Below are 26972 nucleotides of genomic sequence, written 5' to 3'. Positions count from 1 at the left end.
TTGTTGCTTTTTTTGTAGTATTGTTTATTTCTAACGTGTTTCTGAGAGGAAGCCCCTATTATTCAGTTGTAGTAGCAGTTAATGGAGCTATGCCAATTTACAGCTGAGGAGCCAGTCCAGTTAGTTCAATAGAGATGATTCTTTACTTTGTATCGTTTCAAGCATAAAGACAAAAACTGTCATGGGAAAACAATATGGCCTGTAAGACTGTTTTTCTTATGGCTCACTAATGGGAGTACATGTAATCATGTGTTGCACTGAATTGTTGAATTTGGATTTGTGCTAGCTACGTTATTCTTTCTCTCCTTCTGGAAGTCTCCAAGATTATAATGGTAGAGTCTCTAGATTTGGTTTAATTACTATTAGTCTCAGTTGAATTGTTCTTGATCTCAATGTTTTCAGTGCATAGAACGTTGTTCTAAATTTGCCTGATCTGAAAATATAATCTCTATTTTTGATTACCCATGAATTGGATCTTATTATATTTTAGGTCTGAGTCTATTATTGTGGTGAAAACAGACCACCTGTGCGTGTGTAACATATGCTGACACTGAAGCACATTTGCAGTTTGTGATATTTGGTGCCCTTAATCCTTGTGCATGTCTCAAGCTGTTAGTTGTCAATTGAGAGTACAGCATACTGGCTTGTGATTACCTTAAAATTTTGTTCCTACAGATGAGTAAATCTCTCAGATAACTCGCAAATACAGACAATCCCAAAAGAAAATGAAATCATCCTAAAACACCATCTAGCTACAACAAACATGCAATTTCTTACAATGCACATTTTTATTTATTTTTTTTAAAGCATGCAAGTAGCTGTTGCTTTGTGCATTTTAGTGGAGTTGCGGGTTAGGTTATAGTATTCCAGAGGCCACCTTTCACAATAATTGATGGACCTGCCAAAAAAGCCATATGTTGTAATTAAATTCTGTTTCAAGCAGACACCTTTCTGGTCGCAGTTGGGCAATCACCAGTAATAACATAGAGACTAGGAGAAGCTGTAGCATAAGTTTTTAACAGAATAAAATTAGGACACTAGCTAGTGTTGTATGATGATATTCATCCTATGTCCTAGATTTGAATTGTAGCTAGATAAGTGTTCTTGTCTCACTACATTGTCAGTATGTGTTTTTATGATGCTTCGATCTTGTGTTTCATTGGTTGAAAGTGCTGTCGCTCTATAGCCTGCTCTGTGCGCAACTTTGCACATGTGAGTAGCTCCATGAAAGTCAAAGGTGAGTAAAGTGAACTGAGTGTGAATCTATGTACAATGAGAGACCAAACCACTAACTTATTTCAGATATTCATCCTCAAGATCAACTATAAGAACTTGCATTAGACTGAGTTGGTGTCACGGCTTTTTTTGTATAAAGTGCATCAGTACTGCTAAAGAAATAGTTTCTCGTAATGTGCAGTGTGGGGGGTGGGTTTTTTTCCCCCTACATCTACTTGAGTTCAGGGGAAATAACCTAATGCACAAATTTGCTTTTATATTTAGTGCACCAGCTTTGTGAGATCAGGGAGCATTTCACTTATGTAAATAAATGAGGAAATAATAGGAGGTAGCAGAAGGTAGTTCATTTCCATTTCCCTGCCGCCTTCATGATTTCCAATTGCGATGGTGTATTTTTTAAAACATTGACTGAAATTTCGCAAATGAGAATTTTGTATTCACAGGATGTTGGTTTTCAGTATATCTGGTGATATTTTATCCAGTGCTGTTGACTAACTTCTCAGCTGGAGAGAGTGGAATTGGTAGTACGTTACTTCAGATTTATCTGTGCTGTAACTGAGAGCAGAATTAGGCCCCAGGCCATAAATCTGTCCAGCTGGATGCCACCAGGATAATGACACAATAAACCTAACCACCAAATACACTGCAGAGTGAGTGCTAACCCTGTAAACAAAGGGTGAATGAGTGATACTTTTGGAAGGATATAACGAACATAGCAGTGATATGCAATACTCTTTCCTGTTAACATTTAGCAGCTTTTTAAAGAACAGAGCTCTAGCATGTGAACTGGATTTAGCATCTTAAAAATGCCTTCTAATATAGACACATTATATAGAGAGATAGTGTGATGGGGTGTTCACCCCATACTTTCCCTGAAGGGGTTAATGTAGATTGAGAAGGGGGCTAATTAACCTGACAGGCCACATCTGACGGGAATCAGGTGGCTAAGTAATCCCTTGACTGAGGGAGGGAGCCCCACTGAACAGGAACAAGCTGGGTTGGTTTATAAAGCCAGGACATTGGAAGCAGAAGGGGCTGCTGAGAAAATTTGCAGTCACTCACTGGGAGAAGGGAGCAGTATTTTGGGGCCGTAGCCTAAAGTTACTCCCTGGGCGGAAGGAGTTGTGAGGCTGGCAAACCCAGAGAGGGGAGAGTCCCGCTTGGTGAGGAAAGGGCTCAGGGAAAGGCAGTAAGGTCTAAAAGGGAACAGACCTTTGACTGCTGACTAAAGGCTCCCTGAGCCAGAACCCAGAATAGAGGGTGGGCCTGGGTTCCTCTGTTAGCCACCAAGGAAGTGATTCTATGCAGCAGTAAACGGAAAGACTGCCCAGGATTACTGAAGGAAGACTTCGGTACCTTGGAAGGGGAAAACATGGGTTGTGACTTGCCTGGAGGGCCAAATTATTAAGATGAGGCTGCAGCTCAAGGAGCAAGAGAGGTGTTGCAGACCCAGAGAGAAAGGCAGAGAGACGGTGTACAACTGTGGGGAAAGGAAGTTGACCGGCGAGCTATTCCCCAGAGTAACCAGGAGTGACCATCCTAGTGGTAAGTAGAGCACCCATCACAAAGACAGATAATTTATATATGATTTACTTATCTCTATCAAATAGTGTGTCAAAGCACTGACATTTTTGAGGAGCATTCATTGGACCTAGTGCCCTAATACACTACTAGAGCCCTTCATGAGATGAGAAAGATTGCCTCCTGTACTTACTCGGGACCCATTATTTGTAGTTCTTCCATAGTCCTGGGATCTGCAGTAGCCTAAACCCAGCACTGCTGCTATAAAACTGTTTGGTGTTACTGTTGTATGAGACACTATTCCTTAAAATGTTTTTCAATTGGAGATGGTCCCAAGCTGTGAAGTTTGAATCAGAATCTGAATTTCCCCAAAATTTGGGAGGTGCTCTGGCTTGACCCACAATAGAACTAGATCTGAATCACCAAGTTCGTCTTGTCTTGGATTCAAATCGACTGCAGTGGGAGGGAAGCTTAGGATCTGTTGGCAGTGTTATGGTTTAAATTGTTTTAAATGCGATTTGGAGTCTACTATAAAACAAGAATCTAATCCTACTTTGTGTTTAAAAAACAAATTATGTCACAGTTTTAGGGTTAACTGCATCTTTGACAGCTGCCCTCAAGGGCACTGACTTAAGGTTTCAGGTTCCCAGCCATCATCTCTCTCAGGCTGAGACTTGGGTGTCTCTCCCTCCAGACCCGAGGTTTAGGCTTGCAGTCCCTCTATACCTCACTGTGATTTCCCCAGCAGGTCTGACAAGGGTATGGCACCTGTGGTTAACCTTTCTCCAGGGGCTACAACAGTGTATATCAGTTGCCAGCCAGCCTTCACAAAGCAAAATACAGTTATTTTTAGGGTAAAAGCTTTACAGAGAAAATATAAAACAAAAAGTGTTCCTATTTGCATGCTAAAAGCTTCCCAGAGGCTACCCATCAGTCTTATGGAGTCCTAGTAAGCTGAAGCCCTTCCAACCCTTCTGTAAGGGCTGGAGCTCCTCCTTGGATAGAGAGTCCTGTAAGTTCACTGAATCAAAAGAAGGCCCAGTGTGTCATCTATACACAGCCTTTTTAATGCCAAAAGCCTTTTCTTTGTCTGCAGGTCGCTGGAAAATCCCATCTGAACCAGGTATGGTACTCTCTGGAGGTCTTTACCTCCTAATCACCACTCAACACACTGTTTTTAATTGTTGGAGCTGTGGCAACCCTCCACCCCCAGAGTTGCATACAGTCCCTGGCCCATAGTGATTCATAAACTTAATACTGCATGTGGTTGCAATATCTGTCACACATTACTCTGTCTCTTACTGGGTGATCAGGAAGTTTGTTATATTTTTCCTTATTGGTTCTGTATTCTGTACTTCTGTTGTGACTTTTCTCTGGACGCACAATGGAAAATAATCTCTTTGATGCACTGCAGCTTTCCATCTTGTAATAATGCAGATTAGTACAGGACACAGAGTTAAAGATCTTTAGATTCTCATTCCTAAGTGTATGTCTACACAGAAACAAAACAAAACACGGCAGCAAGTCTCAGGGCTTGCATCTACAAACTCTGGGTTCTGGGGCTCATGCTGAGGTGCTAAAAATAGCTGTCTAAGCCATGTAGACATTCTGGCTCGGGCGCTAAAACCCACCCTTTTCCCTGAGCTTCAGAGCCTGAGCACCAGGCCAAGCCCAAACAGCTACAGGACTATTTTTTAGCACCATAGCGCAAACCCCAGGCTATAGACCCAGAGTCTGAGAATCTCTGCTGCAAGGTTGTGGGTTTTTTGCCATATAGACATACCTTAGGAATCAGCCTTCAATACTAAAATGACCTTCCCTGCCTCTCCTTCACCCAACCAACCCTCTACCCTCCATCAATCAGACAGAAAGTGACTGCTGGAGATGTATTGTAACTGGTCAGAGAATGTTATGTCTTCATGTTATTCAGTTGCTTTCAAAACAGACACTCATTTTTCAGAGGTATTTCCCATGTGAAACATAAATATCTATTTTAGAAGCAATGAAGAATGATGGTTTCCTTTTCTTTTTCTCAAGATTGTTTCTGCCAAAAAATGTCCCATCTCTCTGCTCACTATCTTACAGTACATTGAAATAGACAGGCCATATAACACTACATGGGCAATTCAGCTGCAGGAAGCCCTTCTTCTGAGATGGCACTGCAGCGTTTATGCCATATGCCTCTTTATTTGACACCTGTTCACACAGTGAGTGTCAGGAAAAAAATTACTTGCACAGCAGAGAGTGAAAGCTTAGAGAGTTCACTGGCATTTGTGGCTGCCAGCAGCCAATATTGTATTGCAGTGGGTTCGTGAAGCATCTAGTAAAGCACATAACCACTTGTATTGTCAAAATGTATATAATTAAAAATGGACTGCATGTTGGCTGGATAATCGCCCACTTAAGCACTTGCAGTTACAAATCTAACTAAAATCAAAGAAAAGGAATTCTGCAGTTCAAATTTGGTTATGGGCAGAAAAGCGTCTATATAAAATGGCATCTTATCCAATAGATCTGCTGCCTGTGTGTTTTTGGAATAAGAGCTCTTTGCTTCAGTGACAAAAATAAAGAATATTATTTACTACTGTTAGCACTACGAAGCCATAAGAGAATGAGCAAGATTCTATTCTGATGTATGCATCAACAGCAGAATTAACTGTATTTTGAATATTTATTACTAGTCATGATGGGCAAGTTAGAGATAATACTGTGGTGCTGGCGGCGGACCAGGTGCCAGCTCATGCCAAGGCCCCTAGGGCTCAACTGAACACTGACAAAGGCATAGCTGGAAAATTGTCTGGCTCACCTATCTGTTACTATTGGTAAAATAGGTATTGGATTTTTTAAAATGTGTTCAGTATTTAAATTTTATGAAATGCTTGTAAATTGTTACATGCATTAATCTCACATAATATCTACATTATAAGGTAATATTTAAGTGTTTGCTCTGTAACAGTGTATGCTCTGAAACTGTAAACCCCACAGTCAGGAGAGAACCATTATTAAATGTGAAATATTAGTTTACCACAGGAGGTGGTATCTCCTTCCCAACAAAAGAAAGCCCATAGACACCAGACAAACCATTGTGGAACATCAAAGGACAAAAGACTTTAATTGCTCCCACCCCCCAGACCCATGAAAAGGAGATGTGCATTGGGGCTCATCCCATCAGCTTCAACTCTGGGGGAAGGAAATAAAAATCCCTGACAGGAAGAAACTATATCTCTATGCTGCTTGGACTTCGGGAGGTCAAGATTTCTAAGCATAAGCAAGGGATCACCAGCTGTTTAGCCTGAGTTAGCCCTAGAGGACATATAGAGCTTGCATATTACAGCAGCCTCTATTACCTTTCAGAACCTAAGACTGTAACTCATTTGTGTCTGTATGTTTACCTGCTTTAACCTTGGAAATAGCTTATTTCTTTTTCCTAGTTAATTTATTATAGAATTGGTGACAAGCGTTGTCTTTGGTGTGAGATCTGAGGTGCAACTGAGCTGGGGTAAGTGACCAGTCCTTTGAGACTGGGAGTAACCTGAATATTACTGTGATTTTTTTTTTTTGGTGTAAGTGACCATGTGTCACAAAGTTAAGCTTGCCTAGGTGGAAAGATAGATTGGAGTACCTACGGGGACTATCTGTGCCTCCGTGTTGAGGCTGTTTTAGTGCGTGAGGAGTTCAGAGTTGATACTTGGATGGTGGAATCTAAGGATAGAACTCTCAACCAATGTTGGGGTGTGTGCGCCTTGCTTCTTCTTAACAGTCTTCCCTGAGGTTGGTACTGACGTTCCTGAGCCACTCAAGACAGCTTGACAAATACTGTTGGGCTTTCAGGCTTGAGTTTGTAGGGCTGGCCCTTAAAACAATGATGTTATAACCTGTAAACTAGGAAAACTTGAGTTTGAGTCATTGAAAAACAATAAACATGTTTCCCTCTGTAGTCATTTTTACAGTCACTGTTTAAAGTCAATCAGCCACTTCATCAAAGTGTATCTTTCTTCTCAGCCTTCGTTATCTACTTAGGATAACCATCCCTCTGGGGTTGTCCTGGAGTCTCCAGGAATTAAAGATTAATCTTTAATTTAAAGATTGTTATATGATATCTCCAGGAATATGTCCAACCAAAACTGGCAACCCTATATCTACTCAAACCTGATCTTTCTCGCACCATTTCCTCCTCTGGAGAGCTAAAGAAAAGATTCCTGGACAACTTACCAAACTTGGTTCATTCAAACATACATCTTTCTTTCATCATATACCAGTTTATATGACCATCAGGAGATAATGTCAATACATATTTTGATATTACAACACCTGCACACCATTCTCTGCTAACATGGAGTCCAATGTGCTCTAGCTCATGAGGTTTAAATGAATTTTTGGCCTGTAATGTGCAATCATCACAATCAGTGCTCCACAAGAGATTCCGCTGTAAGTAATTCAAAGCTTTTTCATACCACCCAAGCTAAACAGCCCACATGAGTCATACAGAAGCTTTTTCCTGAGACATTAAAGATCCACCCTTTCAGTTCCAGGTGCAGATAAATGATAATTGGCATAAACCTATTTAAAAGACAAAATGTAAAAAAAGAAGAAAAAAGGAAATTACCCATAATGTCACCCCCCCCCCATTTTTTCACCTCTTCATAGTCTATTGATCCTCTTCTTTCTAACCAAACTAAAGGCAACCGGAAACAAGGAAGAGGAGTTTACCTTGTTGACTCACCTAGTAGCTGCTGTTACGTAAAAGGAGAAGGAACCTGGAGCCACCTGCAGAGGCTGCAACTGATCAGGAGTCTAGGGGAGAAGAAACAAAGGCAATCAGGCAGTTAAGTCCAGGGGAACAGTAGAATTAAATGTGCACGAAGAGAAGCAAAGAAAGGGATGAGGTAGCAGAGAAGCATATCCAGAGCAGAGAGAGAAGAACAGAAGGATTGGGGGAGAGATGGAATAAAGAACCAAGGTAGAATGTTGGGATCACTTTTTTTTAAGAAGGAAAAAACACTTATCACCTGAAAGACAGTTAACAATGTACACTTTCACTTTTCCATATGAGCAAACATTGTAGTTGCTGTGAGGAGGCTGTATGATCACAAAAAGGAGGCATGTGATCCAGACAATCACAAAGGAGAATATCTCTGTTAAAATGTGATCGACCCTTTGGAAAAGTTTGAGAATCTCTGATCTAGACCACACTACTTCCCCAGTCTAGTGAACCTGAGGATCCTGATGCCACACAATGACTTAAAAAAACATGACAGGGGACATGGAGTACCAGGTATTCTAAAACAATGATGTAGGTGTAAGATGAGACCATAAGAGGGGGAGCCAACCCTGGAGCACACAGCATATTTATTCTGGAGGGTGAAGTGTATGTAACTACTCACTGCTTTAAATCTCTTAGTAAAAACACCATTTAAGTCACCCTAGCAATTTCCTCCAGTTCCTACACTGCAAACAATTGTGTTATTAGCTAGTTTGAATTCAAAGAAAAGCAAACATGGCCAAAGGGAACATGTACAAAAGTTGGAACAAATATTTGTGTATTTTTATTATTCACCCAGATCTAATAAATAACGTTAAGCAGCCCAAGAGTATCTGTGTTTAAAGCTTCTTTTTACACAGCATAATCTGTAACATGAAACTAATTTTAATTATATATTTTCAGTCTAGTTTATAGTTTTGTATATGTGCAACAGCTCTGTGTGGTCACAAAGGAATGCTTATATTTTCTTTAGCATACAAGAAAAAAAATAGTATTCCTCCACTTTGGTGATTATATTTTCAGCTTGAGGCAAGCTTCGGCTTGTTTACTGGACAGTCCTGGGTAATGTTAAAAAGGGTGGGAAACTGATGTTGACAGTAAGCAGCCCTGAGTGTTAACCTGTGTGGTTTTGGTTTGTCAGTTACTCTTACTGCTGTAGCTGGCTACCAGTTCTTATGAATGAAAGAAATATTCCTGGTAGAAGTGTTGTAGATTTAGAGGGAGCATTATGCAAATGTTTATTTTCTTTTGCTGTTTGTGTGTGAATCAAAATATGGACATTTTTATGAGCTATGGATCAGATTAAAAGGTGGCCTCCATTTTTGCTTGTGCAGTTTGAAAGTTTGGCCGAAAATGTGCATCAGTAATGTAAATGGGCTTCTTACACTGCACTATGATGTCTGAAGCATGATAATGAGTTATCTCTCATCAGTTAACTTTCTGATAAGCTCTTTGTTTCTTGAATTATTTAATCAAGAAATCAAAGTTGGAAGAACCTTTTACATGTCTGTGATTTAATATACCATTGGCTGCAATTGCATGGTTGCTAACCTGCAGGAAAACTTAATGGAACCTGGCTTGTAACAGAAGCCAGAGTTTAGGCAAAATCCCCTGGGAACTGATGCAACTTAACTACTTCCAGTTATAATTATATAGTTGTCAGCTAATATGTCAATAGAAGTTATTTTTTTAAAATTGGACTTCAGCAGGGACCTAAGTCAGTTCTGTGAGGTGCTCTCAGTAGGATAGACTTCCCTTAACGGCACTGCAATGTGAGGCATGCTGCTGTGATGGCTGAAGAATAATTAAATGGTATTTCATTACATCTAAAATCAAAAGTCATTCACTGAAAGTCAAAAGTGAGGGGAAAAATAACTAAAGGTCACCTTCACTGCTGCTAAGTACTTCACCCTACACATCTCTTCTTTGAAGGGTCAATATAACAAGGCAAGCGGTTACTGAAGAAATTAGTTCATATACCTTAGTGTGTCCTATCAAATCTACTTTTTCCCAGTTGAATTAACAAAGAAAATAGATTTGTTAAAATATGTAACATCACTAGACCACAGAGACAGTGCTGTGCATGGAATGCACTAGGCATATTACAGCTGCTGAATCTAGTCTTATTGAGGACAACTAACACATTTAGCTAGGTTTTTTAATCAATACATTTTTAGCGTGCCTTTTTATTAAGACACAACCTGATTCTGTCCTCAGTTACACCAGTGTAAATCAAAAGTAATCCCATTAAAGTCAGTGGATTCACTGTGGGGGTAAAACAAGTGTAAGCAAGGTCAGAATCAGGCCCAGATGTATAACAAGAGGATTAGCTGGTTCAGAGAACTAATAATGAGAGAGAACCTTTCAGTTATAGGCCACCATTTCAAATCTAGGCCATGTTAGCTGTCACTAATAGTTGTTACTATCTGATCACTGTTCAGTTCCCTATGGACATAAGTTAGAAGTCCATTAAAGACAGGCAAAGTCATTTTGTCGAATTTAAGGCATGCTTGAAACATTGTGGCTTACATATGTCATGAAAACGAGCCCAATTCTGTCTTACATTATGTTTTGGCAGCATAAAGGCTGTAGAGATAGCTGAACTGGCCCCTGGAGAATAACTGTGGGGAAAGGAGGTTCCCATGGTGATATGCTATCAGAAAGGATCTGTGCCAGCCCCTCTGTCAGCCCCTGGCGTAGGGGGCATACTGACCATGTCCTTTCCCTGCAGCATACTGCTGCACTCCTGATATTCTTAGCTGGCAGTGCCACACAGCGGCATAGTCTCCACCACTCGCCCCTAGAGTAGTGCAAGCCTGCAGGTGACTTAACACCACCCTTGTTCCCCCAGCACACACTGCAGCCTATTCATAAGCCACACAGAGAATCAGGCCCTATGTGTTTTGCTTAGGAGAGACTGTGTGGAAAAAAGGAGTGGGGGAAAAGTAAAAAAACACACACTGAAAAAAGAGCAGCAACTGTGAGAGATACTAATGGGAAAAGGTGACCATATATAGGTCACCCACTTATGCTGGCCTGCCATATTTTATTATGTGAATAGCTGTTCATCTGTTTCCCAGATAAATGGGATTTGTGCTTTCATACTCCCAAGTGCTTTGCAAGTGGGAAAGCAACACCTGCAAAAGTGAGCAGGGTATTTAGATTGTAAATTTCTGAACCCTAGAAGTAGATTAGGTTTTAGATGGGGGGGTTGAGCTAAATATTTTTTTATTTTAAAAGGGGACCCACAGACACACTGAATGTGTGTCTTGTTACTGCTAGAGATCCCAGTAGAGGGTATATGTATATGGGATATGGGAGAGGCTACATTATAATATAAATGCTAAAAATAAGTGAAGACAGAAAAATGACAACAAAAAGTATGGTACTCACAAGATATGTGTGGACCATAACCTTCAAACCACCTTGTTTTATGTTTCATCTCTTCCCCACGTTCTTGTTATGTATTTTGTCTTTTAAGGCCCCTATCCTGAAAATCATACTGTACATGCAGATCCTTGCTCCTGCACGGAGCACCACTAAAAACAATGGGGCTCCACACAGGAGCATGAATCCACCTGTACAGACTGAATTGCCAGATTCTGGGCCTTAGTTTGTAGTATCTTTGAGGCAGGATGGAACCATCATTCTAGGTCTCTAGTACCACGCTTTGGGATATTGTATTAAAATAGTATGATTAACCTATCTGTAATGATCAAACCCAAAACCTGAACCCAAACACTCCTCAAACTTTGAGTGGGAGGGAGGTTCAAAATTCAGATATGAACTTTGTAGCTTGGCTCTATCTGTGGGTAAGTGTGATTAAAATGCTGCACCAAATTTGAGCCAGCAAACATCAATATTATAAAGACGCAGATTTTGTACCTCCTAATAGATTTTGTGAGTGCGCATTAAAAAAATGCGGGAGGGGAAGTTACTTACAGTTCATTGTGTTTCAAAACATCTGGTTATATAACATTGTCATGTCACTGCAGTTTGTGACATGACACAGCACCAGGTGGTAGAATCAAACACAGCTTAATGTGACATGATATATTTATGTTAATATTTGCAAACCATATAATCAAGCATCTCCATTACCCTTGAAAAATGTGATAATCCAATAACAAAGCAAAATTTTCATGGAAAAAGTAAGTAATAAGGCCCCAGCCAATCCCATAATTACTAAAGCCCCAACCCGGAAAACACATATGCACATGCTTAACTTCAATCAGGTAAATAGTTCCATTGGACAGAGGTTCCATTATAGCACTGATCCTGCAAAGAGATCCACGTAGGCAAAATGTGGCTCACTTTGTCTGATTGATGGCCAAGTGTTTGTAGGATCTGGGTTTAAGTGCATTCTGTTTTCTAAAAGATATATCTCAGTAGTCTAGTCATAGAAGAACTCTGACAATCCGCAACTCTACATTTCCAAAAGTAAACAAAATTTAAAGTGTAAATTTAATTCTATGTATATATTTGGATTTTTTTTAAATGTGCCCACACACTGCTCTGGGTACATATATATCGACAACAAATCTCACAAATAAAGCAGTTATAAATTACAAGCTCTCCTCCTCATTATTAAGATTAACAAATATGCCTGCCTTGCTTTGAACTAACCTATACTCTCTTTCACCAACATCTTCAGAAAACAGAGGCCTCGCAGCATTCCCAGAATGGACCTTCATCAACGGACAGCTTTCCAGTGACGTCAATGGTTATGCATAAGGCTATGTTTTAATCACAAGTATTTTTAGTACAAGTCATGGACAGGTCACTGACAAACAAATATTCACTTGTACCATGACTTGTACTATAAATACCCCTCACCAGAGATGAAAGTGGGCCAGTACGGTGTACCGGTGAGAAGTGGCCACTGGCACCGGCCCGTACACAGCCAAAGTTAAAGCGGCAGCAGCCGGAGCCCCGAGCCCTTTAAATCGCAGCCAGAGCCCCAGGCGGCGCAGGCCAGGTAGCGTGGAAGGGCTGGCTGGGGGAAGCTGACCCCCAGCCCCGCCCCTTCCGCCCAAGGCCGGGCCCCCATACTGGTAAGTAATTTACCTTACTTTCACCCCTGCCCCTGACTAAATCTTAGGTGCGCTGGGGGCCTCTGGGGCATTGCTGCTGGATTTTTGGGGGGCGGGGAGCTCCAGGGTGCCGCTGCTGCTCCAGGAAGGGGGCAGCCCGGGGCACGACGGCTGCTCCGGGGCAGCTCCCAGGACCACTGCTGTTCCGGCATCCCCCAAGACAAGCTGTCTGGAGCCGGCCAAACTGCAGCAGATGTGACAGGCTCTGGGGCTGCCCCGATTGGGCAGCCCTAGGGTCAGCCACACCACTGATGCAGAGGTCCCAGAAAGTCATGGAATCTGTGACCTCCCTGACAGACTAGCAACCTTAGTTATGCTTCAAGCCCAAGACTCAAGACTGTAGATCTACTGAATCAATGAAGGAAGTAAACTAATGTACTGAAATTATCATGAGAGTTTGTTAAATATTCCAGTAACCAAGAATGATCAGCTTATCACAAAATACTCAAACATTTCAAAAGCTTTTAAGAATAACTTATTTACAGAAAGTAACAAGACCCATTAGAAACAGTCTGATTATGAGAAATAAAATGTCATATTTGTAACATTAGAGAATTACTTTCATACTGCACCATTCTTCATGTTCAAAGGGACTTCAGCAGGAATTTTCTCTTCCCAAAGAGCACTCAGTGGGGCCCTTAATTTTTTATAATCCCTATTTTAAAAAAGCATTTTCATTTCACCATCCTCAGTTGCTTTTCACTTCAAAATATGTTGAGCTACTCATGAAACTCCCTCATTTTACTTTCCTCCCTTGACCACTTTGATTGCACTGTGGGTTTAGTACCTCTGTCTTGTATTTTTCTAACTTGTTTTTCTGCACCATTTCAATAGTCTTTTACTATGTCATTTCAGAAACTTGCATCATTACATTTGATTTTTATAGTCCACAACTCTGCACCTCTACTTTCTCACCAACTTGAACATTCATTGTCCTGTTTCTATAACTACCTTTACCATTTTGCTTTTCTTAGCATCAGCATTTTTATTTCTGTCCATTTCAAAACAAATTGCATATACCCTGTCATAGTTCAGGAGGTAGTTACCGCACTTTGGTCATGTAGCATTTTTTTCCCAACCATAATTTTTTCACTGGTTGTGTTGCAAAAATCTGTAATACATTTTATTGTCAAGTTGTTTTTCCTCAATGTGCTTATTTTGTTGCACCCCTGTCCTTCAGCTTTGAAATGCCTTTGCTTTACAAAATCAATAGTTTATTATTTTCATTATTCCACTTTAAAATGAGATGTAAACATTTTAAGACCTTGCAAAGCATGCTTAAAATTTGTTTACAAATATACATGAGACCACCTAGATTTTTGGCATGGATAGAAGATAAAAGTGTACTCAAGATTTCTTTGTGTTCTCCATATAAAAAGAGCAAAGCATGTACTGTCAGTCTAAACTATCCTTATTTAGTTCAAGTTAAAAGGCAAATATGTAATATCTATGGAAGAGTGTCTCACTGTGACCAGCTGTGATAGAGTAAAAGAGCCACGAAAAGGCTAAGAACTACTGCCTGTCCTATGACCCAGCAGGGGGCATGCAGGCTGAGAGTCTCTGGGGACTGCAGCCCATGTTGGGCATAGGAATTGCTTTGTTCATGAATTTTTATGTTTGAACAATAAATTGTGCCCTAAAGCAAAGCCTGAACTTAGGTGTGGAACTGGTTCTTTCTTGAGCTGATGAGGCAGCCACCAGTTTACACCATCCATCTTAAATCTCTGCCCCCTCAGGGGTAGGTAAAGCAACTTCCTACATTGAAGGTGTAATACGCAGAATACACAGTTTATTAGAGCAGCCAGAAGGGGCTCGAATATATATCCAACTGCAGTGCCCCAGGGGGCCAAAAACACAAAGTATCATTGATTTGAGTCTCGCTGCATATGCAGAGCTGCCACAGAGTGGACTAATTGGAAGAGAATACAGCTTTAGCTGTATTACTCCCGGTCAGAATTTTCATGTGGAAATCCATGGATTCTGGGAGATGGTTCACCCTCTCTGATGCCCTGTTCCACTCCCTGAACTCCAATAGAAAGGAAGGGTAGATCTTAAAAAAAAGAGTTACAGGGAGATCCGTGGACCCCTCCACATACAGCTCCTGGGGTGATGGTATAGTATATTGTGCTGTAAATACAGTACATTCAAGTAAATTTAAATTATTGTGGGAAACAATGCAAATGAGCTAGTTAGCTGACTGTCATGACTACAGCATTTTTTGCTGTGAGTAAGCATAATGCAAGAGTATTCTAAGATCATCAAAATTATTCTGGTTTAGACCTAGTTCTTCCCTCTGTTAAAAAGGACAAATTTTTAGAATTCTTCTAACATTCCTCCTACCGTTTTGCCCTCTAAACTTCCCCCAACACAAATCCCATGCCACTGCACACGCGCGCGCGCACACACACTCTGATGCTAGCAGACTGCAGAATCAGCTGAGCTGTCACAAAGGTCTTACATCTCTGGTTCCTACAAAGCAGCTCAGAACTGCAGCTGTACCAGCAAAAAACCATCTGGCTCTTTGCTGAATTAATGTTTTTCTGACCCTAATATACTGTACCCTCCAATAGTTTATAATTTTCATTATTCCACAAACATTAAAATTAGATGTAAGCATTTTAAGACCTTACAAAGCATTGTTTCTTTTTTGACCTAAGTGGTTCGTAACATGCTTTATATTATCTTTCACAGTCCCAGTAAACTTTTATATGCTGTGAGCCAGATTCTCTGCTAGTATAAATTGAGGTAGCTCCACTGACTTCAATAGCATTATGCCAGGGCTGGGCAAACTTTTCGGCCCAAGGGCCACATCTAAGTATGGAAATTGTATGGCGGGCCATGAATGCATGAAATTGGAGGTTGGAGTGCAGGAGGGGGTGAGGGCTCTGGGCTGGGGCCAGAAATGTGGAGTTCAGGGTGTGGTAAGGAGCTCCAGACTGGGGCAGGGGGTTGGGATCTATGGTGGGGTGAGGGCTCCAGCTGGGGGTGTGGGCTCTGGGGTGGGGCTGAGGATGAAGGGTTAGGGGTGCAGGAGGGTGATCTGGGCTGGGACCAAGGGGCTCAGAAGGCAGGAGGGAGATTAGGGCAGGGGGTTGGGGCGCAGAATGGGGTCAGAGGTGCAGGCTCTGGGTGGTGCTTACCTCAAGCAGCTCCCAAAAGCAGCGGTATGTCCCACCTCTTGGCTCCTACACGTAGGAACAGCCAGGGGCCTCCACATGCTGCCCTGTCCGCAGGCGCCGCCCCTGCAGCTCCCATTGGTGGGGGTTCCTGGCCAATGGGAGCTGCCGGGGCGGCGCTTGGGGCAGGGGCGGGGCAGTGTCCGAACCCCCCTGGCTGCCCTACCCGTAGGAGCCAGAGCGGGGACATGCTGCTGCTTCCAGGAGCCATGGCATGGAGCCGGGCAAGCCCTGGCCCCCATGCCCCCGTAGGAGCTTGAGGGCCGGATTAAAACATTTGAAGGGCTGGATGTGGCCCCTGGGCTGTAGTTTGCCCACCCCTGCATTATGCCAATTTATACCAGTGGTAAGCTTTGAAAAAAGCCCTCCTCTTCCCCCACCCCCATTCTAACTGTAGGTTTAATTTGAGGGGAAATTAAACTAAATTCTCAGCAGTTTTGCAGGGCCTTCTGAGGCCTCTCCCAGGTAACGTTTTTTTTTTTCATCTGACCTCTTTCAATAGATTGTTTTAAAGCCAATGGAATTCTAGGCTTTGGGACAGATTCCACCCAGTTAAGCAGGTGACATTGCCATAGAAAACTTGGGAGCAAATTCAGGAGTGATGTAAATACTGAAGAGGCAGCAGGGCCAGGGCTTTTTAAACTTTTCAAAGCCATGACCTCCTTTTAGGCCACCAATATTTTAATAACACTTTCCCACAATCCTCCATCCCAGATAATGACTCTCTCTACCATACAAATATTACTAAACAAGATGACATAATCTGCAGTTTCTGCTGAGTTAGAGAAGGGCCTTTACTGAAATGAGTGGGGCAGTGTGCACCTCTTAGGGCAGGGTGAGAAGGCCTTTAAGCAGCATCCTGTTCCAGGCTTAGCCTAACTTCCCAGATGAAAAGAATAAGTCCTGAGGTCACATGATAGAAGACTGTGACTCAAAGTCAAGCCTGCTGGGATATAAAGGCAATCTGAAGGCAGAGAGAGAATGGGGCAGGAGGTGCTGGGTTAGGGGATGGATATGGAAGAATGTGTCAGATCTAGGGCCCTAGCAAATTCACAGTCAATTTCACGGTCACAGGATTTTAAAATTTGTAAATTTCACAGTTTCAGATACTTAAATCTGAGATTTCACCCTGGTATATAACCAGGGGAGTCCCAACCCAAAAGGAGGCTATGCAGGGGGTTACAAGGCTATTGTAGAGGGGTTGTGGTATTGCCACCCTTACTTCTGCACTGTTGCTGGTGGCTGAGCTGCCTTCAGAGCTGGGCACCCGCACTCCGCCCCCCCCCCCCCAGCCAGCCCAAGGCCCCTTTAAGCCCCAAGTGCCAGGATGCTGGGCCTGGAGCTGGGGAGGGACAGGGCTGGGGGTGCCCTAGCCAAGGGCTCCTACCATACAAGGGCTCCAGCTGCTGGTCCTGGTTGGACTGGTGAGGGACAGGACTTCCACTTCCCCTGTAGGAGCCACTCCTGGGGGTGGGTCAGAGCCACCTCCAGGAACCTCCCCTGGCTGCAGGAAGCTCTGCAGCTGCTGGCTGGGAGCCCAGCTCTGAAGGCAGCGCCACTGCCAACAGCAATGCAGAAATAAGGGTGGCATGGCATGGCATGGCATGGCATTGCCACCTTTACTTGCCTTTACTTCTGCACTGCTGCTGGCTGCAGCACTGCTTTCAGAGCTGGGCGGCCAGCCAGCGTCCACCATTCTCCAGCTGCCCAGCTCTGAGGGCAGCATAGAAGTAAAGGTGGCAATACAATGCCCCTACAATAGCCTTGTGAGCCCTGCCCCACAACCACCTTTTGGGTTGGGGCCCCCAGTTTTAGAAACGCTGGCCTCCCCCTGTGAAATCTGTATACAATAGGGTAAAAGTACACAAAAGACCAGATTTCATGGTCCATGACGCGTTTTGCATGGCCGTGAATTTGGTAGGGCCCTAGTCATAGCAGACAGCTAACAGTCCTGGTTAAGAATATTACTCTGTAGGTAGCAGTGGTAATTACAGCCCTCTGAAGCATAGGCCTTAGGCAGGGCCAGGTGGCAGGAAATGTTTATCCGTTTTGATTAATGATGAGCAGTGTTTGTGTGATAAATCTATCCCTAGGAAAAAGGAAGGAAATACAGATGCTGGTGGGAACTTCACTGATGCAGCCGGCTAGGGGGTAGGCCTTATGACTTACCATCAGTGGGGAAACTGAGGCAGGGGCCAAGACAGATGGGTTTTGGGAGACCCTGTTACAGAGGCCCTATTTTCAGCTGCTATCATGGCCACCCTCGGGTAGTTACTTTGGGGTGCAATTTTTAAAAGCCCATCCAAATACCCTCTAGCCTAGGGAAAGGTGCATTGGTCTAGGAGTCGAGATCATAAACAAAGCCTCATGGCCCTACCTTAGCAGACAGGCAAATATCCCCACATCTTACAGATGTGATAACTGAAGATCTGTGAGACTGCACAAAGCCATTTCTGGCAGAACTGGAAATAGAATCCAGATCTCTTAATAATGGGGTAGATCCAAGTTTCATCCACTTATTATTATTTGTATAACCATAGTGCCTAGGAGACCTAGTCTTGGAGCAGGACTCCATTACATTAGGTGCTGTACAAATACAGAACAAAAAGATAGTCCTCTGCTTAGCCAAACTACCTCTCAGCATCAGCTTCTGGCCATTGGTTCTTGTTTTGCTATTCTCCACTATGTTAAAGAGCTCTTTAGTACCAAGTATTTTCTCCCTATGAAGGGACTTATACGCTGTAATCAAGTAACTTCTCAGTCTTCTCTTTCATCATCTGAACAGAGTCAGCTCTTTAAGCCTCTCAATGTAAGGCATTTTCTCCAGCCTTCAGATTTTTGTGGCTCTTTTCTGTAGTCTCTCCAATTTTTCAGCATCCTTTTTAAAATGTAGACAGCAGAACTGTATGCAGTATTGATCTCTCCAGTGCTATAAACAGAGTTTAAATCACCTCTCTACTCCTACGTTTATACATCCAAGGATTGCACTGGAAGCTGAGCTGTCCACTAAGAACCCTAATTTTTTTTCAGGTCACTGTTCTCCAGGATACCATCCCCCATTCTGGAGGTATGGACTGCACTCCTTGTTCCTAGATATATCATGTTGCATTTGGTTGTCTTAAAATGCATTTTGTTTGGATGGAGTTAGTTTACCAACCGATCCTGATTGCTGGCCATAACTTTCCTGTCCTCGTCATTATTTACCCCTTAGAACACCACTTCTTAGAATGGGATTCTGGACTCAGCAAGAACACAGGTGTGCAGCGTGGCCAGGTGATCCATAAGCTTTCACTGTAACACAGATGTGATGCATTTGCTACAACACCCTCACTGCAGTGAAACAGTGCATGGTAGGCTCAGGGCAGGGGGTTGGGGTGTGGAGTGCAGCAGGGGGCTCAGGGCAGGAGGTCGGGGTGCGGCAGGGGTTGGGGTGCAGGAGGGGTGCGGCAGGGGGCTTAGGGCAGGGGGTCAGAGTGCAGGAAGGGTTTGGGGTGCAGCAGGGGGCTCAGGGCAGGGGGTTCGGCTGCAGGAGGGGTTCGGAGGGCGGAGGGCAAACTCACAGACCCCTGTGCCCCCCCTCACCCAGGTCCCAGCCACTTCCTGGAGCAGCGCGGGGGCAGGGCAGGCAGGGAGGGAGCCTGCCCTGACCCCAGCGCATGCCAGGCTGGAGCCGCTCTAGGTAAATGCTGGGGGGACAGGGAGGGCCATGGGGAACTGGTGGGCTGCAGAAAATAATCTTGCGGGCTGCATGCGGACTGCAGGCCGCGTGTTTGAAACCCCTGCTCTAAACTGTCTTTCAGATTAATTGTAAATTTCTTGTTTACAACTCCCCTGTAACAGATCATTAGCACTTTCCTGGCATGCCAGTGTGCCTTTGTCTCTGAGGAATTGGTTCATGGGTGTTACCCAGAACGACAACGTACTTCAGTAACAATCATACAGCAAAATATAATAATTTCGCATGCTGTGTTTTATACATTTGAACAGGATAATAATAATCAGCAGATTGAGTTTTCAAATGATACCTCACAAGGCATACTTTGTACAAAATATATCATAACCATATAAAAGTCGAGTACATGGGGTACAGAGTGTCACAAGTACATCTGACCGAGTTCAACTCAAAGTACAAATTATCAACACAGCATATCAATAAGACTGAGCTTTCAGGGAAGAGATTACTGTGAAACAAGTAAAGTTTATGTTTTGGCTCCTCTGGGTGTGTTATCCAGACCAGACTTTGGATGCTAGAGTTTTGCAAATCAGCTTTGTGGTTGCTGAGTGCTAAGAGAACTTTTTAGCTATTGTATTCAACAAAAGTTTCTAAATTTTACAAACAGAGGCAGGAAGATAAGGAAATATGATCCAGTGGATAGGGTATGAGCCTAAGACCCAGTTTCAGTTCCCTGCGCCACTCCATACTTTGTATGATCTTGGTGCCTCAATTCCCCATCTACCTTAGAGAGTTGTTGTGAGGATGAATATATTAAATGATTAAGAGGCACAGTTATTATGGTAATGGGAGCCATACAGGTACATAAGATAGCTTTAATTTTATCTGATTCTGAGTCGAGCTAGACATATTTGCCTACATTCATTTTGGTGACACTAATGAGACTTTCATTTAAACACCATTCAACTACAGAGCTGTGTGTCACAAAAGGATTCCCCTTAAGTTCATTTAAGCCAGTTGTGGCTGCTTTGCACCATTGAAATGGGACAGAGTAATGAGCTTCGGCCCATTTTGTTTAAACTCCTTAACATGAATAAAATCTCTACCTTTCCTTGCCACCTTTTGTGCCTATTCACTCCCATGCTCTCATAGTCACCAAGCCTCTGGTTCCTCTTACTTTGCCTCTTCCTGCTTCCCAGCACCCTCTATAAAGTCTGTTCATGCCTCCCCTTGTGTACCTGCAAAGCCTCATCCATGAACCTCCTCTAGTCTATGTAACGATGCTGGTTCTGGTGGGACCCAATTGAGAGTGCCAATTCAGGACAAATTGCTTAAAGCAGGGCAGAAACTGGGGTTTCTATGCACACCAAGGCAAACCAAACCAGCCAAACAGAGAAGACTTCGGTTTTACCCCACTGGCTAACCATAAGTCACACAAGCAATTCCCTTAGACACTCGTTTCCCAGTATCACCACCAGTGCCACTCGTTATGGGGACAAATGGTTTTGAAAACCAATACCCTAGTAAAAGAAAAAAGGTTCTCTCAATCCCAAAAGACCAAGCCCCAGGCCCAGGTCAATATACAACTCAGATCTTACCCACAAATCATGGTGTTACCAATCCTTTAGAATCTAAAATCTAAAGGTTTATTCATAAAAGGAAAAAGATATAGGTGAGAGCTAGAATCGGTTAAATGGAATCAATTACATACAATAATGGCAACGTTCTTAGTTCAGGCTTGTCGCAGTGATGGAATAAACTGCAGGTTCAAATCAAGTCTCTGGAGTACATCCACAGCTGGGATGGGTCATCAGTCTTTTGTGTAGAGCTTCTGTTTGTAGCAAAAGGACAGTAACTACAGGGGGTGGGAGTGATTGCTGGACCCAGACTAGAAGGAGACTAGTCTGTAAAAGAAAGCTTATTGGAACATCTCTGAGGGTGAGGTTTTATCTGTATTCAGTTTTCTTACTGTACTAGGCTTAGACTTGCGTGTTTTATTTTATTTTGCTTGGTAATTCACTTTGTTCTGCTTCAAAAGTTACTTGGAACCAATTAAATCCTACTTTCTGTATTTAATAAAATCACTTTTTACTTATTAATTAACCCAGAGTATGTATTAATACGGGGGGGGGGAGACAGACAGCTGTGCATATCTCTCTATCAGTGTTATAGGGCAAACAATTTATGAGTTTACCCTGTATAAGCTTTATACAGGGTAAAATGGATTTATTTGGGGTTTGGACCCCATTGGGAGTTGGGCAACCGAGTGTTAAAGACAGGAACACTTCTTAAGATGCTTTCAATTAAGCCTACAGCTGTTAGGGGATGTGGTTCAGACCTGAGTCTAGGTTTGCAGCAGGCTAGCGAGTCTGGCTCAAACCAGGCAGGGCACCGAAGTCCCAAGCTGCCAGGGCAGGAAAGCAGGGGCACAAGTAGTCTTGGCACATCAGTTGGCAGCCCCCAGAGGGTTTCTGTGATCCAACCCGTCACACTCTCTCTCTTTTCCTGCCCCAGTCTCCTGCACCCCCTTCTACACCTTCTCTGTGCACCACCCAGTTCCCTGCCCTTTTTCTTTTCTATGCACCATGTCCATGCATGATTTACTCACTTCATCTTTATCCCACCACCACTTCCTCAGTCTGTTTTTTGCTTCCCTCCCTGTGCTCTTGTAACACCGACAGACCCCAGTCATCATCGAATCCGGGACCGCTGGAGCTTAGTGCATGAGCCTCTACCGCATGAGCTAAAAGCCAAATGGCTGTTAGCTAAGGCTGTAGAGCAGACTCAATCTCTCTATCCCTTTCTTTAAGTGGTCCCGGTGCCGCTAGATGGGACAGAACACCACACCCACAAGGTGTGTGGATTACACTCCTTCCTCCCCCAGAGCCACCCTACAAGAGTACAGCACTACACACCATCCCTCCATGTCCCTCCTTTCCCTCCTCATCTCCTACTAATCCCACATCCAGACCTCCCTCCTCACACCTCACAATACACACACACACACAAACATTTTCTGGCTCAGTCTAGCTGTAAATGCCTGGAGGCAGCAACAAATGCATTTATAATATGTTTTTACATTAAATCATTTATTTTCAAGTTGCTCTATGTACAATGAAAATCAGCTGTTGGTAATTCCCCCCCAACTTCTCTCCCACCTTACAAAATTGCATGGGGCTATTGTGATCAAAAGAGCTACTGTGAACAAGCTATTCTGCAGTAGTTCACTATATGGATGCCATTACACAATAAAAATGATTTTATTCCAGAATAATTCCTCCACTTTGGAAGCACACTAATTATTCCTGAATAATCAGTTACTTTGATTCTGGAATAAAGTATGCACTTGGCAAGCTATTAGGGCTATTCTGGAATAGGTATGTGGGTAATGTATGCACAATAGCTATTCTGATTAGCTTCCAGGAGTAGACAAGCCCTAACCATCAATCAACCACTACCTCAAAAGGCTTATATATGATTTTGTGATTTATGATGAACCAATAAAATAAAACTAAACTTTAAAAACCAATCAAACAAAAAAACAATGCCTGATTTCCCTCCACTCCCGGGCCTGGGAAGCAGCAGAGGAATTGTCAGTGGAATTGGTTTCTTCTGGGGGATGTTAGAGAGGCAGCTGCTTTTCTTACCATACTACCTATGGACTATATAGTCACCACTTCTGCGTGCTGTGACCTGACTAATGCTAGAACAGTCTGAATCACCAGCATGCTCTGCTGTGGCATAGCAGTAGCTGCTCCATAGTTAAGGTTGAAGTTAGTTTTTCACAAAGAGCCTGACTTTCAACAACCCTTCCTCCAAAATTCAACATGCAAGTTCCCCTAAAAAGCTCATGTCACACCTACCCTACCCAGGGGTAGAGTTACCTAGGACGTATCTTCCTTCGGTTCTTAAAATACTCTCTACTTACTACTTTTAAGGGGGCGGCTCATTTGAATCCAAAAATGGGGCCAGCTTTTAAACTCCCCCTCCCTGCTCGTGCTGAGCCAGGGACCCCCAGGTCGGCAGGTGGCCTGCAGCATTTGAGCAGCTGCAAAGCTTCTCAGCCTTCGAGAGCAGCGGGCTCCTGAGCCCCAGGCCGGGAACCGCGCGCTTCTCTGCGGGGGCTGCTGCTGCCCGGGGCGGCGACAGGCCCCGCCTGGTGCGGGCACGGCAGGGAGCCCAGAGCCACAAGCGCACACGAGGATCCCCGGACCCCCGTCCCCTGGGGCCGCCCATCAGCACCTCGGGAAACCGGTCGCGCGCAACCCCGCCTCCGCTCAGGTCGCACTGCACGCTGGGAGCTGTCGTTTCGGCCGTTTGAGGCTCCATGGCCGCCATGTTGCTGACGTAGAACCCGCCTGCTGTGGGGGTCGCTGAGGATTGGGTTATTTTCTGCATTTATTTTTCGCTATTATTAACTCGGTTTAACACCAAATAAATACCGTTAAAATTATTAAGATCAACGAGGTGTTACTGCACTTCCGGCAGGAAAACCCCGCCCCCGCGTCTCACCGGAAGTAAAGTTACTTCCGGTAGGATGGTGGCCTTTGGGAGACTGAGGTAAGCTCTGACTGGGGGGGAATCTCACCGTTTCCCCTTCCACTTCGCGCGGCGGTTGCTCTCCCCTGCCGGGGCCTTTCTGTCACCTTGCGTGTGGAGCATGGTGAGGGCGGGGGATGGGCTGCCTTGGTACGAGTGGCCGGGGCCGATGCTCGCCGCCTATCCCTTCCCCGCATCTCCCCGGTATCCGCACAGACTCAGCGCCCATCCAGCCCCCCTTTTCCTGAAAGGGCGCTGCTATCGCAGTGGGCCGCCCACGTTAATGCACCGGCTGCTAGGTCGGCCCCTCGCGAGCCTGTCTTTGGTCCAAGCTCCCCACGCTGCAGCACCCGCCTCTGCGGAATGGGCTCCTCGCCGCTTCACCGCTGCTCACGGGCCGGCAGTGTCCGAGGTGGGAACTGGCGCCTCTCGGTCACTAAAAAGCCGGCTCTACCCTGAAAAATCGCAGCGATCAAGCGATCTCGCCCAGGATTGTGAACGGTGTCGTGCCCTGAGCACCGTAGTTACCTCGACCTCACCCCCGGTGTAGGCACGGCTACGTGGAGGGAAGGTTTTTTCCATCAAACTCTCTGTTACCTCTCAGAAAGGTGCAATAATGACCTCGAAGGAAAAATCCTTCAGGCTCTATGTAGCTATGCTGCTGAGGTGCAAGTAGTATAGATGTAGCCTAAAAAAGCAGGTAAAACTGCAGGAACAATAGAGACTGGAGCTTGCAGGTTGTTTTCAGGCTTCACAAATCACTGTGTCAGTCTTCACTTGGAAGTTTAAGCTGCTTAAGCAACGTAAGCAGTCCGGGGATAAGAGTTCTCTCATGGATTGGTAACTAGTTAAAAGATAGTAAAGAAAGGGTAGGAATAAATGGTCAGGTTTAGGAATGGAGAGAGGTAAATAGTGGTGCCCCCCAGGGATCTGTACTGGGGCCAGTCCTATTTAATATATTCATAAATGATCTGGAAAAAGAGGTAAACAGTGAGGTGGCAAATTTGGAGAAGATACAAAACTACTGTAGCTACCAGGGAGACTGCAAAGAGCTACAAAAGGATCTCTCAGAACTGGGGGACGGGAAACAAAATGGCAGATGAAATTCAAATGTTGACAAATGCAAAGTCATGCACATTGGAAAACATCCCAACTATACATATAAAATGATGGGGTCTAAATTAGCTGTTACCACTCAAGAAAGAGATCTTGGAGTCATTGTGGATAGTTCTCTGAAAACATCCACTCAATGTGCAGCGGCAGTCAAAAAAGCAAACAGAATGTTGGGAATTATTAAGAAAGGGATAATAAGACAGAAAATATCATATTGCTGCTATATAAAACCATTGTACGCCCACATCTTGAATACTGTGTGCGGATGTGGTCGCCCCATCTGAAAAAAAGATATATTGGAGTTGGAAAAGGTTCAGAAATGGGCAACAAAAATGAATAGGGGTATGGAACGGCTTCCGTATGAGGAGAGATTAATAAGACTGGGACTTATCAGCTTGGAAAAGAGATGATTAAGGGGGGATATGATAGAGGTCTATAAAATCATGACTGGTGTGGAGAAAGTAAATAAGGAAGTGTTATTTACTCCTCATAACACAAGAGCTAGGGGTCACCAAATGAAATTAATAGGTAGCAGGTTTAAAACAAACAAAAGGAAGTATTTTTTCACATAACGCACAGTCAACCTGTGGAACTCCTTGCCAAAATTTTTGGTGGCCTCAGAGTGCGGCCACCAACTGTTGCTGGTGGCTGCTCTGACAATTTTTCATAAAATACTTAATTAACTTTAGGAGAAACAAATAAATAGGCACATCAAAATCCTTGTAATTTATTTATTGCTAGCTAGTAAGTCTGCTGCTGTGAAAAGTGATTTTTGTACGTTTGTTAATATCACTTTTCACAGCCTCCCAACTAGCTAACAAGTCTCTGCTGTGAAAAGGGATAGTAACACTTTTCACAGCAGACTTACTCAGCCCCGGCATCCCTGGGGACAAATTAAGCCCTGGATGGGGAGATGGATGGATAGGCAGCAGGGGCCAGGGGCGATGAGGGGTGGGGGAGGCAGCGGGGAGCCAGAGTCTGAAACCTGAGGGATGTAGTTCCAGGAGGGAGCTTGAAGCCCTGGGGATATAGCTGAAGCCCTGCAGCCAGGAGATGAGGCCTTGCTGCCAGGGGGGTGGGCCAGAGCCTGAAGCCCCAGGGCCGGAGCCTGCCACTCCACCATCCCAGGGCTGAAGCCCGAGCCCCACCACACCTGGAAAGGTGGGGAACTCCCAGGATGCCTGCTCCTCCAGGGTTGTGTCCCAGGTGTCTCCAGAGGTGGGCAGGGCCCAACCCCTGCTGGCAGCCCCAGCAATCAACACCAAGGTGGCACATCCAGAAGGAACAGGCAGGGACAACTGCAGCCAGGAGATGAGGCCTTGCTGCCAGGGGGGTGGGCCAGAGCCTGAAGCCCCAGGGCCGGAGCCTGCCACTCCACCATCCCAGGGCTGAAGCCCGAGCCCCACCACACCTGGAAAGGTGGGGAACTCCCAGGATGCCTGCTCCTCCAGGGTTGTGTCCCAGGTGTCTCCAGAGGTGGGCAGGGCCCAACCCCTGCTGGCAGCCCCAGCAATCAACACCAAGGTGGCACATCCAGAAGGAACAGGCAGGGACAACTGCTTTGCCCCCCCCCCATCACTTCCCAGGAGGCTGTGGCCACAAGAAAAGCCCCTGGTGGCCGCATTTGAGAAACATTGATCTGGATCATTCCTAACAGGTGTTTGTCTAACCTGCTCTTAAAAATCTCCAATGATGGAGATTCCACAGCCGCCATAGGCAATTTATTCCAGTGCTTAACTATCCTGACAGGAAGTTTTTCCTAATGTCCGACCTAAACCTCCATTGCTGCAATTTAAGACCATTGCTTCTTGTCCTATCCTCCGTGGTTATGAAGAATAATTTTTCTCCCTCCTCCTCGT

General features: G+C 44.3%; 1 protein-coding gene and 1 long non-coding RNA gene across 3 annotated transcripts in view; one reads left to right on the top strand and one right to left on the bottom strand.

Moving 5' to 3' along the window:
• Nucleotides 1-799: 799 nt before the first annotated feature.
• LOC141996035 (uncharacterized) lies at nucleotides 800-23700 on the bottom strand. Its single transcript, XR_012641470.1, has 3 exons — nucleotides 23390-23700; nucleotides 7481-7551; nucleotides 800-898 (listed from the first exon to the last, which is right to left on the bottom strand). It is a non-coding gene; the product is annotated as an uncharacterized LOC141996035 (long non-coding RNA).
• A 258-nt stretch (nucleotides 23701-23958) lies between these two features.
• Nucleotides 23959-26972, top strand: part of CWC22 (CWC22 spliceosome associated protein) — a 54162-nt gene continuing 51148 nt past the window's right edge. For both annotated transcript variants that reach the window (XM_074967701.1, XM_074967699.1), the window contains exon 1: nucleotides 23959-24021. The gene's annotated coding sequence lies outside the window, so the exon portion shown is untranslated. The remainder of the gene's footprint in view (nucleotides 24022-26972) is intronic.

The sequence above is a fragment of the Natator depressus genome, chromosome 11 (assembly GCF_965152275.1).
Source record: "Natator depressus isolate rNatDep1 chromosome 11, rNatDep2.hap1, whole genome shotgun sequence".
Taxonomy (NCBI): domain Eukaryota; kingdom Metazoa; phylum Chordata; order Testudines; family Cheloniidae; genus Natator; species Natator depressus.
Note: the sequence above shows the minus strand (reverse complement) of the source record. Positions and strands in the feature narration are given on the sequence as shown.